The following is a 14,787-nucleotide window of genomic DNA, read 5'->3' as shown; positions in this document are numbered from 1 at the left end:
TTACAGTCAATTCAATCAGATTGAGTCCTGGCTAACAACTATAAACACATCGATAGAATTAATGTTGCCAAGATTTTATCAACAGTTTAAACCTGAATAGAACTTCGCGATGACGCATAGTGTGATTATACGTTCAGACCAATAATGTCTTTCTTCTAAGCATTTGTGTGAATATTTTCCAAGATATTGTTTAAAACAACATATCTAAATTACCCGCCTAGTTGACGTTCGTCATAATACTTTGCTATCTACGGTACTGACGGCCGAATCGACTCTCCACTGACGTTCTGGGATCATCACTGCAACATGTGCAAGTTCATCCAAAACAAGTAAGAAAGCGTTTGAAAGTAATTGTGTTAATGCAGATAATGGTTTCGATCCAATCGGTTACATAATCACTTAGCCAACTGTTATGATTGTCTGATAACATGTTAATGTCTTGCGAATTTGTCTATTTATTTCATCTTTGTTTTCTTGGTGATCCGACAATTGCTCTGCCGACATCTGTTCAGTCGACAATTGCTTCGTGAGTTGCGACAACTGCTCCGCCGATAATTGCTCAGTAGCAGCCGCACAGAAGCGATGAAGGTGCTGTTAGTATGGAAGCTTAAAAGTGCCACCGAGATGTTGAGATAATTATCTCGGGAAGTCGACATCTTGATAGCAAAAGATAAGATGACGAGATCCTGGATCTCATCATGTCGACATCTTTTAGAAGAGATGATGAGATGACAAGATCCTGGATCTCATCATGTCAGCATCTTTTGGAAGAGATGATGAGATGACAAGATCCCGGATCTCATCATGTTGACATCTTTTGGAAGAGATGATGAGATGACAAGATCCCGGATCTCATCATGTTGACATCTTGTAGAAGAGATGATGAGATGACAAGATCCTGGATCTCATCATGTTGACATCTTGTAGAAGAGATGATGAGATGACAAGATCCTGGATCTCATCATGTCAACATCTTAAGAAGAGATGTTGAGATGACAAGATCATCTCATCATCTCATCATCTCTTCTACAAGATGTCAACATGATGAGATCCGGGATCTTGTCATCTCATCATCTCTTCTACAAGATGTCAACATGATGAGATCCAGGATCTTGTCATCTCATCATCTCTTCTAAACTATGTCAACATGATGAGATCCAGGATCTTGTCATCTCAACATCTCTTCTAAAAGATGTTGACATGATGAGATCCGGGATCTTGTCATCTCATCATCTCTTCTAAAAGATGTTGACATGATGAGATCCAGGATCTTGTCATCTCATCATCTCTTCTAAAAGATGTCGACATGATGAGATCCAGGATCTCGTCATCTCAACATCTCTTCTAAAAGATGTTGACATGATGAGATCCAGGATCTCGTCATCTTATCTTTTGCTATCAAGATGTCGACTTCCCGAGATAATTATGTCAACATCTCGGTGGCACTTTTAAGCTTCCATATGTTAGCCATGTTAGTGCTAACAAATCGCTAACAAATAAGCCATTAACACCATGAGCAGAATGAACGCACAGAAAGCGGGTGTTATTAGTGGGTTTGAACCGTACAGTTAGGCAAAATATATGACTAACTATAGTGATCTATGTGTGAAATGATAAATGGAAAAGGCCTTTATTCCATAGGCTCAATGTATTATTCCCATTAACCGGGGCTCGGATTTGCAACAGAGATTCTTACTTTGTGATGACATTGTACCGCCGCGGCGGTGTTAATTACTGTATTCTGATTATTTTAACCATATAAGGTCCCCAGGTTATGTTATAACATATATCATAGAACTTCAAGGTATTGTTTATAACTTTGTGAGCAGCCGTTTAAAAAAATTCTCAAACCAAGATGAAACATGTGCATGTATTAAAACTAATAAACCATGAAAACAACCATTATTGAGAATGAAAACCTAAAACTACAAGGCAAACCTCGATTATGTAAATAGGCGTCTTATAGACGCCGAAATAGTACACATAAGTGTATGGGATGAAATTAAGATGGTGTTTCCGGTCACTTTATATTTCATTTTTTGAAGCACTTAATGATTTTCGAACGCAATTTTTTCTGGGCTTCATTTCTGCAACATATCACAGACACAGGTGACTTAGTGTGACCTTCTAGCTCAGATTTTTGTCTAGTTACTAAACAAAAAAGTGTACACAAACATATACTCTTGACCTCCAGTTAAAAAGTTATGACCGGAAATAGCAAAAGGTTAACGATCTGGCAAATTACACTAAAGGTGTTAAGAAAGCTATTTTCCGGGGTTTTTGTGCATGTTTGTACTTTTTTATTTTCGATTTTAATAAGTTCACCTTCAGAGGTCCTTATCTAGAAGATATTAGGGTCAAGACAAGGTCAGGGAAAGGTCAAAAGGTCAACATGTAGCTAAATACACTAAAAGCGACTAGACTATCCTAGAAGTCAAATTTTTCATGGGTTCTTTATTTTCAGAAGTCTGTATCTAAGACATTAAATATATTAAGGGGCTTATTTAGGAACAAAATAGATAAACAGAGATAGACGTCGAGTGCATTCAGTGTGGTATTGCGAGAATACCTTGAAACAACATGACAAGCCCTTATGCCCTTAAAAACTTATCATCTTCATGATGTAATAAGTGCAACCAGCTCTTTCCGAATTTCTCTTTTTTTAAGGAATTTAATTTAAGTTCAATTCATTTTCAATTTACTAGTCTTTGATATGTAAAGAAGCATTTCCTTCATTGCTTTGTCAGAATATTTCAATCAACAGAAATTATTGTATTGAAGTAGGATATAAGTGTAATACTATGTAAACAGAATAGATGTCGATTGACCAGTGCTCCCAGCTCCTAAAGCCGTGTTAATGACAGCACAATCCGAAATGCAGTCCTTTTTGGCTCCAGAAATCGAGTAATGGTTAGAATATATCACATCAGCATAATGGACATGACTAAGGACTACAATGAGCATGCCTGCAAAATGTTGTCTCTTTGTTAGAAATAATATAACCGTCACTCGTTCCAATTAATCAAGGAACAATTGGAGGCCAACTTATCATATCATCCTCAATCCTAACTTCATTATCTTATTCGTAATTTAAGTTTAATAAGATGTTAGGCATTTTCTTTGGAGTTGGGAGAATTGTGTTTATTAGCATAGTATTACACATATACCCCAGGACATTACAATATTTTCTGTTGATTAAAATATTCTGTACAAAGCAAATGGATGAAATGTTTCTTTACATATCAAAGACCAGTAAATTGGAAATGAATAGAACTTGAATTGAATTCCTAAATCAAGAAACTCGGAAAGAGCTGGTTGCACTTATAACATCATGAAGATAATACGATTTATAGGTTTTGTCAAGTCGTTTCGAGGTATTCCTGCAATAAACCATACCACACTAAACTATTCGACGTCTATCACTGTTTATCCATTTTCTTCCCAAATGAGCACATTTAATCCCCTTTTTATCTTATGGATAATGACTTTTCTAAATGAAGAACCTACTTCTAAGATCCAAACCGCTTTTAGGTTTTTTTGGATACCAATGAAAGTTTGTTGACCTTTCCCTGACCTTGTCTTCACCCTTAATATCTTCTGGATAACGACCTCTGAAGATAAACTTATTAAAATAAAAAATAAAAAAGTACACACATGCAAAAAAAAACACACGAAAATATTACCCTTTTATCACCTTCAGTGTAATTTGCCATATATATATATACATGTATATATATATATATATATATATACAATGTAAGGAAAGTTCGTTGACCTCTTGACATTTCCGGTCATAGATTTTTAATGGGAGGTCAAGAGTATATGGTTGTGTACACTTTTTTGTTCAGTATAACTAGACAAACAAATTGATGTATGACTCAATACAATTGGGGCAATTCGAAAAATTGACCCCTATTGACCCAATTTTGACCCCTCACATGGTCAAGATGACCATAAGAAATTTGTCACCGAGTTGAAAAATGTTCCTTGTTATGTCACCAATCACATTAAAGTGAAAAATCAGACAATTTTTCGAAGTAGATGACATATGCTGCCTGACTATTGAGGAAGTTAGATCTACGGATGTTAAATCTAACGTTACACGCCAATTACAATTAAATGTGAGATCAAGTGCACATTTGTTTGAAATAGATCATAACCAATCTTATACTGTTGGATAATCCTACCTACCTTATCGAAGTCCGATGGAAATTTGCCCGAAGCAAGCTGCCGATTGAAAATGGAAGTATGGAATTGAATCGTTGTTTGGGTTTTGTCTTTTGTACGTTAATTGGTACATGGGTGGGGCCAGCGTCGCGTGGGGCCTAGCGACATGACCTTGATCTGATCCCGCGTCCACAAGCGTGCCACTTTTCCTTTCCCTCATAATTGGCTTTCCTATTTGAAGTATTTTTTTCAATACATTTATTTATTCTTTTATATGGTGCATCTCGATAAATTGATTTAAAACAAAGAAAAAAATCAAGCGAGCAAAATTATGTTTTAATTGACATTAAATATAAGTTTTGTTAGATTTTCACATAATTTATATAAATAGAATAATTCTATTTCACCCTCATTTATTTTATCTTTCTTTTCTTGGTCATGAATTTATTATTCATTATTTTTTTTGGGGGGAGAGCCCCAAGCCCCCCCCCCCACTCTGTACGTCAGTTCTACCAACATCTCTAAAAGGAGCTGAGAAACTCATTGGTAGCTCCCCCACACTCAGGTCACTCTTGCAATCGCATTATTCCCAACCTTAACCTATTTTCCAGTTTGTGCTTGCAGTATTTTTTTTTTTTTTGGGGGGGGGGTCAAGCTATTCATCATGCTTGCAGTATTTTGTTTTCTTTAAAAGAAACACAATTTCCTTATCAGAAAAATAAAGACTTATCAACCCTGGATAAGTGTAAAGGGTATTCCACCCAATCAATAATATATTTGAAATTGAGGAAATAACAGTGGCATACGTAGCCTATTAAGCCCAAAATTTTGAGGGGGCTAAATATGGCGTATCAGGTAAAATAAAAAAAATTGCAAGCAAGGAAAAATATTCAAAATTTTAATTGCAAATATCCAATTTTGTGATAGAATTGACATAATATTAAAAAATAATATGTTTTACCCTTCTTTTTTTCTTGTAATAAAAAATTTATTTTATTATTATTATTTTTTTTTTGGGGGGGGGGGACTTTTTTCCATGGTCAGTGGTCCCCCCTCCATACTTTCAAACTGAAGGGACTAAATTTCCCTAACAGAAAATAACTTTTAACAAAGATTTATGCTATAACACCACTGGCCATTCTCTCAGTGACACATGTAGCAACCTTTACTCCTTTTATTTCTCATTTGCTTCCATCACATGTACATTATTGTGCATCTTAACGTGCCAAATACTTTTCTCTCAAAAGTTTTATTATAAATAATTTTGCAGTATACCCTACAAGTTTCTTGAAGTATATCCTCCTGCACAAGCAAGCAATCACTTGACTTTCTTTATACACAACCTTAACCAACATACCATTACCACCACCCCTGCCTTACACATAACCTTAATCTCTCCTTCGCAGTCTTTCTTATATAAATTTATTTTTTGCCTCCTGCAAGAATGATGAACCATGCAGCATATGGACAGAATTGATAAAAGAATTTCATTTTTGTTTTCTCCTGACACAATTACTTGAAAACGATATAAAAATAAAAGGACAAGTCCACCCCCACAAAGTTGATTTGAATAAAAAGAGAAAAATCCAACAAGTGTAACACTGAAAATTTCATCAAAATCTGATGTAAAGATATTAAATTATGACATTTTTAAAGTTTTGCTTGACCACACATAACAGTTAATATGTACATCCAGGTCGGTATGCAAACTATTTCTTTTTATTCTACTAGATGAAATATTCGAATTTCTCTTCATTGTCAAGTGAACCCAAGAGTAGTCACTCCCTGAGCATGTGGAATTTGCATTATTTTAAGACTATAATTTTGGTTTAGTCAAGTTGGCCCTCAATGTCAAATCTGTAAAAAATGAAATGTTGTACAATTCAAACAACAAAAACAAAAGAAATAGTGAAGGACATCATTGACTGTCTCATTTGCATGTCACTGATCTGCACATATAACTGTGTTGTGAAAAATAAGCCAAAGTTAAAAATGTTATAACGTTCCTATTTTACAACCGATTTTGATGAAATTTTCAGCATTATGCTAGGTGGATTTTTTTTCTATTAATTCAAATCGAATTCTTTCTGGGGAGGACTTGACCTTTAAAATCAAAACTTATATGTACATGTGTAGTTGACAGAGCAGACAGGGCAGTTTGTTTATTACATTATTTTTTTCTAAGTAGATTGAAATTCTTTACATAATGATACGAAGATTGAATGGACTGTTTACATTTTCTTAACAATGTATCAGAAACTCTGAATAATAATAGATAAAAAATGGATTTAAAAAAGTTTAGTCAAGATTTTAAACTCTACAGCTAAAGCATGAATATCACAGTTAATTCGTCAAATATATTTCTGAAAGAAATTAAAGGATGATTCTATCATAAAATAGTAATATCAAACAAATGATAATAGCATGCAATGTATATATAGTGCTTACTACAGAAATGTATTTTAGAAAATAGGTGGGAAAAAAGGATATTCAGCAAAAAATGATATCATATAATTTAAATTTGATAAATTAGAAACCTGCATATGCTAAGAAATATGACTGTTTAATTAACAAAGAAGTTTTGAAATTGAAATCATGAGGCTTCAAACAACGATTGTTGTTAAAATAAATGGTATAAAAATAGACTTGAATCATAAGAATGACCAAGACCATCTCACATGTCTCATGCCAAACTTAGTTAAGCATGAGAAAAATGTTGCTTATACCTCTCACATACCTGCTTATACATTAGCCCATCGTGTGTGTCATTTATTTCCTGGAATTCACATCCCAAACCTTTTGTCAAACAAGAAAAATGTTGTGAATTTGGGTTTTTAAAAGCAAGATGGGCATTTGATCACTACTGATAAATGGGAATGCATGAATACATCCTATCAACTAAGCTACCATTTTTTTTGTATCCTAAGTGTCCACCTTCATACACAGATAATCCAATGGAATGCTTAATACCCGAAGCACACCGTCCTTTTCTATTGACAACAGAATGCAGGCAGGAATTCATCAAAGAGAGGAGCAACGGATACCTGCAATAAGGATCAAAACAAAATGAATATTACAAAAATTGCTCTTTGTTATTCTTTCTGGAAATATATCTTCATTGATCAAGCAATTAATACCCCCTTTACCTGAAGGGCATAATGCATATTTTTTACTATTTTTCATTTCTCCTGTAATAGGAAAGTTAGCAGACATTATGAAAAATGATATTTTTATATAATATGCACACTTTTTCTTAAAAGTTGATGGAGAAGGGGAAAATTAATCGTATCAAGTCGGGGTATTCAGTAATGAGTACAGGAGAAACTATATTTCACTGATTTCCATGATTTATCCCATTTGATTAACTCATCTATTTGTGTTTTTTGGCTAATCTTAATTCCCTTACGCATTGCTTTGTGGCAGAAGTTCTATGGAAAATGCACCTTTTTTCACACAAACTTTGAGACACTCTGTATTCATTCCCCCATCGCTCGAGAATGAATGGGCAGTTAATGACGGGGTTAAAGATTTATTGAAGAATGGAGTGTATATTTCATGAAAATGAAAGCCATTTCCCCATTGAATGTTATCTTCAATACGTGTTTTTTAGATGAAGTTAGTTGTCGAATAGGCTCTCCTGACATTTGAGGTCTCTATCGGTGACGTCACTCAGGATCGTCATGCCTGAACCATCGGCCGGGCAGGGGTCGCAATGGTAGTATGATTTATGCATAATGCACTCGATATATACAATAATCTTGTCCTCCCGTTCAAATGAATGTGAAACTCATATAATTTTCATCAGAGCATTCAACAGGAGTACTGTAGTACACATGTCTTTATTATAAGTGAATTAAAGTCCCTCCAGTGAGTTTGATCACCCCTATTGTGAAAATGTATCACCCCTAAGTTGTAACTCAGTCAGCTGTTTGCACTCAGGGTCACTCCGTGACCTGTGCGTGCGTTCAAGAGTTGTACACGATTTTCTGTCTCATTTAGGCAGAAATCTTTCAAAATGGAAATTCAGATATAAAAAATTACCAAGAAACAAGGCATGACTTAAATAAGAGCGTATCGGAATTGCAAATTAGCATGACTTGCATGTGAGGAATAAAAGTAGTAAGAGGTTATCGACCATTGTTAACAAATGCATGCAAATAAAGTTTGACGACGAATGACATTGTCTGAACTAATCGACAAATTGTCAATGCTAAATCACAAGAAATCACCTTAAGATAACGAGGAAAGAAAAGAAGTTAGGTGGAGTCCAGAAATCAATAGGGCATTCCTTACTATGGTCGATAAATTTTGGAAATGAAAGGAAAAGAAAGCTAACAAAATACGCTTTCCATCTTCAACAAAAGGAGATATAAAGGTGTGACTGTGGAAGTCATTTGACATCGAGTTACAGGTTACATGTACATATGAAAGGAAATTAATGAAAGGAGAGAAGAGGCGAAAACCTAAACATCAGCTCTGGAATGCTATCCTCTTTAGATCGTATACATCGGAGGTAGCTCAGTCTATGGATTTTTCAAAATAGTGGGGGGGGGGGTCATTTGATCACTTTAGGATGCTTGATCATAAAGGTATATCTTTATCATAAACGTGATATAATGGTAATTGAAGTTTACGGAGATGAATTTTGATGTACAAAAGGTATCGACAATATGCATTTTTTATTATTATTTTTATGTCATCATTCAATTATGTATCGAAAATATGCATTTTTTATTATTATTTTTTATGTCATCATTCGGATTATTTCGATTTGCTACAGTTGTATACTGCTACATGATAAACTATAAAAGATTTGGCGTTTGCAAATCGATAAAAATTTGCAGAATGAGTGTAAATATAGATATAGATAATTATGGATATTGGAACTTTGAATTAAAGGTATACTAATGTCTATTTTCAGATGTTATTTTGTTATGGTTTAGTCTCAATATTTTTCTTGTGCATTTGCAGTGTTCAGACAAGTACACTTTGTAAAGTGCCAGCGTCTCACTCTCTTTAAAACAAGAAAAAAGAAGACCGAAATGTTCCCCAGAACCTTTCTTCAACCCGTGTGGAACCCGAACAGGTCCCAAACACAGGATAGAGAAAGGTTATAAAATTCTTAAAATGCATACCGTAGGAGATGGTGATGAATTCGACGGGAGTTGTCTGAATAATATTTCCCAGCAAACGTCACCTTTTCTGCTACTGGTATAACAACGAAATTAAAATAAAATACAAAGTACATTTCAGATACCATTTAAGTGGCAGGTTAAAACATATACATTAGTCCGGTGAAACAGTTTTGGGCATGTCTTCATGAATATTCATTAGGTGGGCTGATGATGTCATATTCCCACTTGTTTTTTTTCTGTACTTTATATGAAATTAGGTTTTTTTATGGCAAGAACTAAAACAATTGGATTGACAACTGATTAAGTGCATTAGTCATTAATATCCACAACTTATTTCATCAATTGAGACACATCATTTACACATGTGAAGTGCTAACTTGCAAAAGGGGTTAGGTCAATTTCTCACCAAATTTGATTTTTATGTCTGAATTTATTTATAGATTTTTAGTATCTCTATATAGGATGATAGCAAATAAAGGTTGAAATTCCCATTTAAAAAATTAACTAAAATGGCAAAGAAAAATCACTTTGTTTCAAAAGGGGTTAGGTCCACACAGATTTTTTTTAAAGAATAGCTTAAAAATATGAAGACAGGTAGATTTCTTTTATACTCAATTTTATGTTCTCATGGTAGGATATCATGAAAATTCAGTTTTCGCATAAGAATATGGCAATATGGGAGAACTAAAAAAACGATTTTCATGGAATGGACCTAATTCCTTTTGCATCCAAACTCTTCTTAAGAACTCATTTCTCAAAATAAGGTTAGGTTCATTTTTACATAAATTTTATTGCTTTCTGTCTCTAAACCTCTAAATTTTTAGTCGCTCTGATGATACCAAAAAAATTTGAAATTCAAACAAAAATGAGAATGAAAGTGGCAAAGAAAAATCACTTTTTTAATCAAAAGAGATTGGATTCATTTCAGTTTGCTTCTAAAAGGGCTTGGTCCACATTGATAATTTGAAGAAAAAAATATATAGGAAAAAATTGAAGACAGGTAGATTTGTTTATACCTAGTTCCATGTTCAAATGATAGGGTAATGCATCAATGTACATCAATATTGCATTCTTGGAATGGTCCAAAGAGGACCTAACCCCTTTTGCAACTAAAACTCTTCATGTATGAAAAAATGAAACAGATTCCATGTAATAAAATAAGATAGTGGGGATATGACATCATCAGCCATCCTCATGAATATTCATGGCGGTGTGCATATAAATGTTTTCACAAAATATTGATAAAATCTAAAATTCAATAATTTTGTTGTAATCTGATTTTGGTGGAATTTTCAGCCCTGAGCATACCCGGAAAGGAATGCTTGTCAAGGGTACCGTTTATTTTCATTATTTTTTTAAATACTTGTCCTATAACAAGTATTTTTTTATATTTTTTTTATACTTGTTATAGGGGTAGGGTTTCACACGCCAATACTTGTTAAGGGGTACATTTTCAGAACATGGAAAATATATGTTTAGGGTGCTTTTTGAAACCAAATGTGCATGCATGGTATCCACTGGTGAATGGAAGTCCCCCCTCCCCCCGGATAAAAAATGTTAACTAACTTATAACATGCCCGAAAAAATGGGATTTGATCTTTTATAGATTTTAAATAGCGCCATCTGTAGAACGATTAGGAGACAGTTTTTTTCGGGGATTCCCCGTGACGCAGCGCAGATAGTGACGACATCGCTCTTCGCCATTTTGGTAACTGGCCGCGTACTAAAATCTTCTTCCTCATCTTTTCCAAACTCTGACAGTTCACTGGTGGTCATTGTTATCATCATCATGGAGACATCCAAATGCTGAGATGTTGATCAAGTGATCAGAATCAGTCGTTAACTTAAACAACAAGATCTACTGGCGTGACTGGATACCTAATCATGCTAATCGAGTTCTGAAATGGACATCTTACGACAGAAAGTTTCGTCAAGTTCATCACGAATCACGTCAGGTTGATGTTGGCCTACGACTGGGCCTGGGAAGAATGATCAGATAATACTACAGCTGCAGGTTATGATGCAGGTGAGATGATCGACATGTTCTTTTTCCATTAATTGCTGTAATTGCCAACCTTTGTTTTGTAGCCTTAGGGGGTCTTCCCACGAGGTTGAGGGTCAACGGGCACAATCCCACTTCATTGTGACTTGACCAATTTTTCTCAAAATCGTATTTATAATATCAGGAGTAACGTTACCAAGTAACAGATAGAAGCGTTGTTCCAAAAATTGGGATTGTTCCAGAAAACAAGGATATCCTCATAAACCAGAACAAGTCATGAGAAAATGAAATTGTCTGTACAGGCACATGACAGGTGTAGGGCATTGTAGGGACAGTTTTTTTTTCACTTTAGAATCCCCCCCCCCCTGGCCCTGAGGACATAGATCTAGAGGGGCCAGATCTAGATGGCAATTTAGGATTCAGAATCTTGTTATGAATCCTGATATGTTTTTTTGGCATGGGGTCCGGACAGCCCGACCCGCTGCCCTGGACAACTCGTCCCGGTTGAGTTGTCCAGGGTTGGCTCTGAATCGGACAACTCGACCACTTGAATTCTTCAAAATTTTATTAAATAAAATTTCAAACTTTACTTCAAAAGTATTTTCCTGCATAATCCATGTTTCTTCAATACATTTTTGATGGAGAAATTGACATTTCAGTGCATTTTGAGCTATTTTGAAAGAAAATAAACCACAAACTTCATCATTATCATTGGCTTAATGAGTGAAAGATTTTGAGGGGTAAGATATGGCCCATCATGCCAAAGTTATTTTTTAAAAATTGTGAACGAACGTAAAAAAAAAAAAATTATTACACAAACTAATTTTTGATAGATTATGACATCGTACTAAAACTCTTCTCTCTTTTCTTTTCTCTTTCATTTTTTTTTGTATTTTATCATCTTTTTTTGAGGGGGTGCTCTTACCCCCAAGATCTTGATCCCCACCACCTGCATTCCACAGTTCATTACCATCACCATCTACTATCGTCATAATCATCATCATCAACACCATTAGCTTCATTAACATCATCGTCATCAATAGCATCACCACCACCATCATCAACATCATTACCATCACTAGCATCACCACCTCCCATCTCATAACAATCACCAGTCCATAATTATCTTCATCACATCATCATTATCCTCATCACCACAACATGATTATCATCATGATTATTTTATCTGTGATTTCATACACAGATACTAGTGTCACATTATTCGTCTCTTACCCTGCCTAAGATGGACTTTGCATATTCTCACCCAAAAATGACATTTCAATCATTGTTGGTAAAAATCAATGAATAGGATTTATGTCTCCCTTATCAAATCAGCGCGTGTTGAAAACGCTTGGAAAAGGGAACCAGATAATAATGTATTTCATAACTATTAATGAGAATTAATGAAAAGTAAAATATCAAGATTCAAACTTGCAGCTAAAGAAGTCATATTTGCATTTGACAAAAGGCATATTTTAAGCTAAAGCTGTTTGTTTTAATTCTTGTAGAGTAGTGGCACAAATATTCATCCTTGGACATGCAAGATTCATTTTCTAAATGTGTTGGAAATGGCATTACCATGGGAATATCAAAAGACAGGATATTAATTTCCTTCAGTTCAGTGGTATCCCTTATCTGCACTTTTATTCCTTTGCATTATTTTTCCTTTTTTTTCATTTCTTTATTTGCGCCCCCTGAATGTCCCCCCTAGATACGACCCTGACTGACCTGGGTACAATACTAGTTTTATCTTCTTGATGGTAGCTCCCCCAAAAAATATCAACTTTTGACATGGCTGCCGAATAAAAAATATATTACTGGGGGGGGGGACCTACATATGGAAGTCAATAAAGCCAACTTTCAAATGACACCAAAATGTGTTGAGCGAGTACTTCCCACTTAAACAAAGGGTATGAAAATTAGGCTGGGCAGGAAATAGCCTTCCAATTTCAGTCAGTTTTTGAAAGGCAAATCCGTTAGAACCTGCAAAGTTAAGAGTGTTGTGATGATCAATCGTGGTCAGTTTTGGTTGTTAAAGCAAATTTCATAAATTACTAAATTGAACTTTAATGCATGAGTGAAGTTCAACACACATTGCATTTTTTGGGGCAGCATTTTAACTTTATTATGTGGATCTCAGCAATGTGTTCATGGGAGTCGGGAGAATAGGGGGTGAGATGGAACTTAAGTGGGAAAAGTAGGTTGATGGAATAAGGTTAAACAGAACATTTAGACCCCCCCAACCTCCTTCTCACCCGCCCTCCCCTTCTGTTGAGAGACTGATTGCTATTACATGTACGTATGAAGTCTAGAGCAGAATTTTCAGAATTTAATGATAAGTTCCAAAAATTGGGGCATCAACTTTTACCTTTCAATCTTCTGTCAAAAATCTATCAATAAATCAACTCAATCAATGTGAAATATGCTTGATCAAACATTCATTTTTTCAATAAATCAGCATCGGCCTAATCAGTCAATTTCTTGGTAATCATTTGGCACCCCCTAGTTCAAACATCAACCCCCTCCCCTTAGTTTAAACATCAATTTTGCACTCCTACATGGATAGAACATGGCAGGGGAAAAGGTTTTGATATCAATGACACCCTTGAAAATGTTATGAGGGAATGTGGTGACCGGGGAGAAAATCTTTGAAGAATTTGAATAGTAAAAACTTAATTGATTCTAGAGCACTTGATGACATGAATGGAATAGTACGTTAATACATAATATGGCCCACATATATAGCGATTATTTTTCTTTGGGGTTGAAAAATCTTGGTAGGGCTTGAGCGATTTTTTTATTTGGGGGGGGGGTTGGCTTTAACCCCCCCCCAAAAAAAAACGCACCTGAAGAAGAGAAAAAAAGGAGGGAAAGAGAAAAAGTGGAAAGACACAGTGAATGAAACAGTGGAATGGGGGAGAAAGGAAAAAGAATGGGAAAATGAAGCAGAAAAAAGTAAGAGAAAGGAGAAGAGAGTGACGGTCCTACTTTAGGCCTTTTGAGATAAACTAATCGTGTTTTTGAGAATGAAATTATGATTTTCTTAAACTTTGGTCTGCAGGACTATCCCCACAACATATTTATCTTGGTGCCCCCTACAAAAGTTCAAGACCCCCAGTGCACCCAAAGCTAAACAAACCCAGCTACTTCATGCACTGATGAGATCGAGTCAATGGATTGCATCATTTCCAAGAGGTTCTCAATAATATTCCTGAGATGATGAAAAGGATGTTGGTGGCGATGGTGATGATGGTGATGATGATAATGATGTTTATGATGATGATAATGATGAACATTGGTGATGACGGTGACGATGGTGGTGATGATGATATTGGTGATCATGATGATGCTGATGATGATTATGATGGTGATTATACTGGTGATACGATGACAATAATGATGATGTTGTGATGATGATGGTAGGGATGGTTGATGATGGTGATATGATGATGAAGATTATGGTGATAATAATGATGGCGATGA

The 14,787-nt window shown here is 35.1% G+C and overlaps 1 protein-coding gene and 1 long non-coding RNA gene across 13 annotated transcripts in view; one reads left to right on the top strand and one right to left on the bottom strand.

Annotated features, from left to right (window-relative positions):
* LOC121416798 (NACHT, LRR and PYD domains-containing protein 12-like) overlaps positions 1-14,787 on the top strand; it is a 47,920-nt gene continuing 33,133 nt past the window's right edge. For 6 of the 12 annotated variants that reach the window (XM_041610291.1, XM_041610294.1, XM_041610289.1 and 3 more), the window contains exons 1-2: positions 1-329; positions 11,064-11,328. The gene's annotated coding sequence lies outside the window, so the exon portion shown is untranslated. Of the gene's footprint in view, positions 330-10,970; positions 11,329-14,787 lie in introns of those variants that run through there. The other 6 variants (XM_041610297.1, XM_041610295.1, XM_041610293.1 and 3 more) reach the window with 2 other exon arrangements.
* LOC121416799 lies at positions 7,086-9,477 on the bottom strand. The gene is made up of 2 exons (XR_005970257.1): positions 9,303-9,477; positions 7,086-7,211 (listed from the first exon to the last, which is right to left on the bottom strand). It is a non-coding gene; the product is annotated as an uncharacterized LOC121416799 (long non-coding RNA).

Source organism: Lytechinus variegatus, chromosome 6 (assembly GCF_018143015.1).
Source record: "Lytechinus variegatus isolate NC3 chromosome 6, Lvar_3.0, whole genome shotgun sequence".
Taxonomy (NCBI): Eukaryota; Metazoa; Echinodermata; class Echinoidea; order Temnopleuroida; family Toxopneustidae; genus Lytechinus; species Lytechinus variegatus.
The sequence above is the reverse complement of the archived record's forward strand: the minus strand, read 5'-3'. Positions and strand labels throughout refer to the sequence as shown.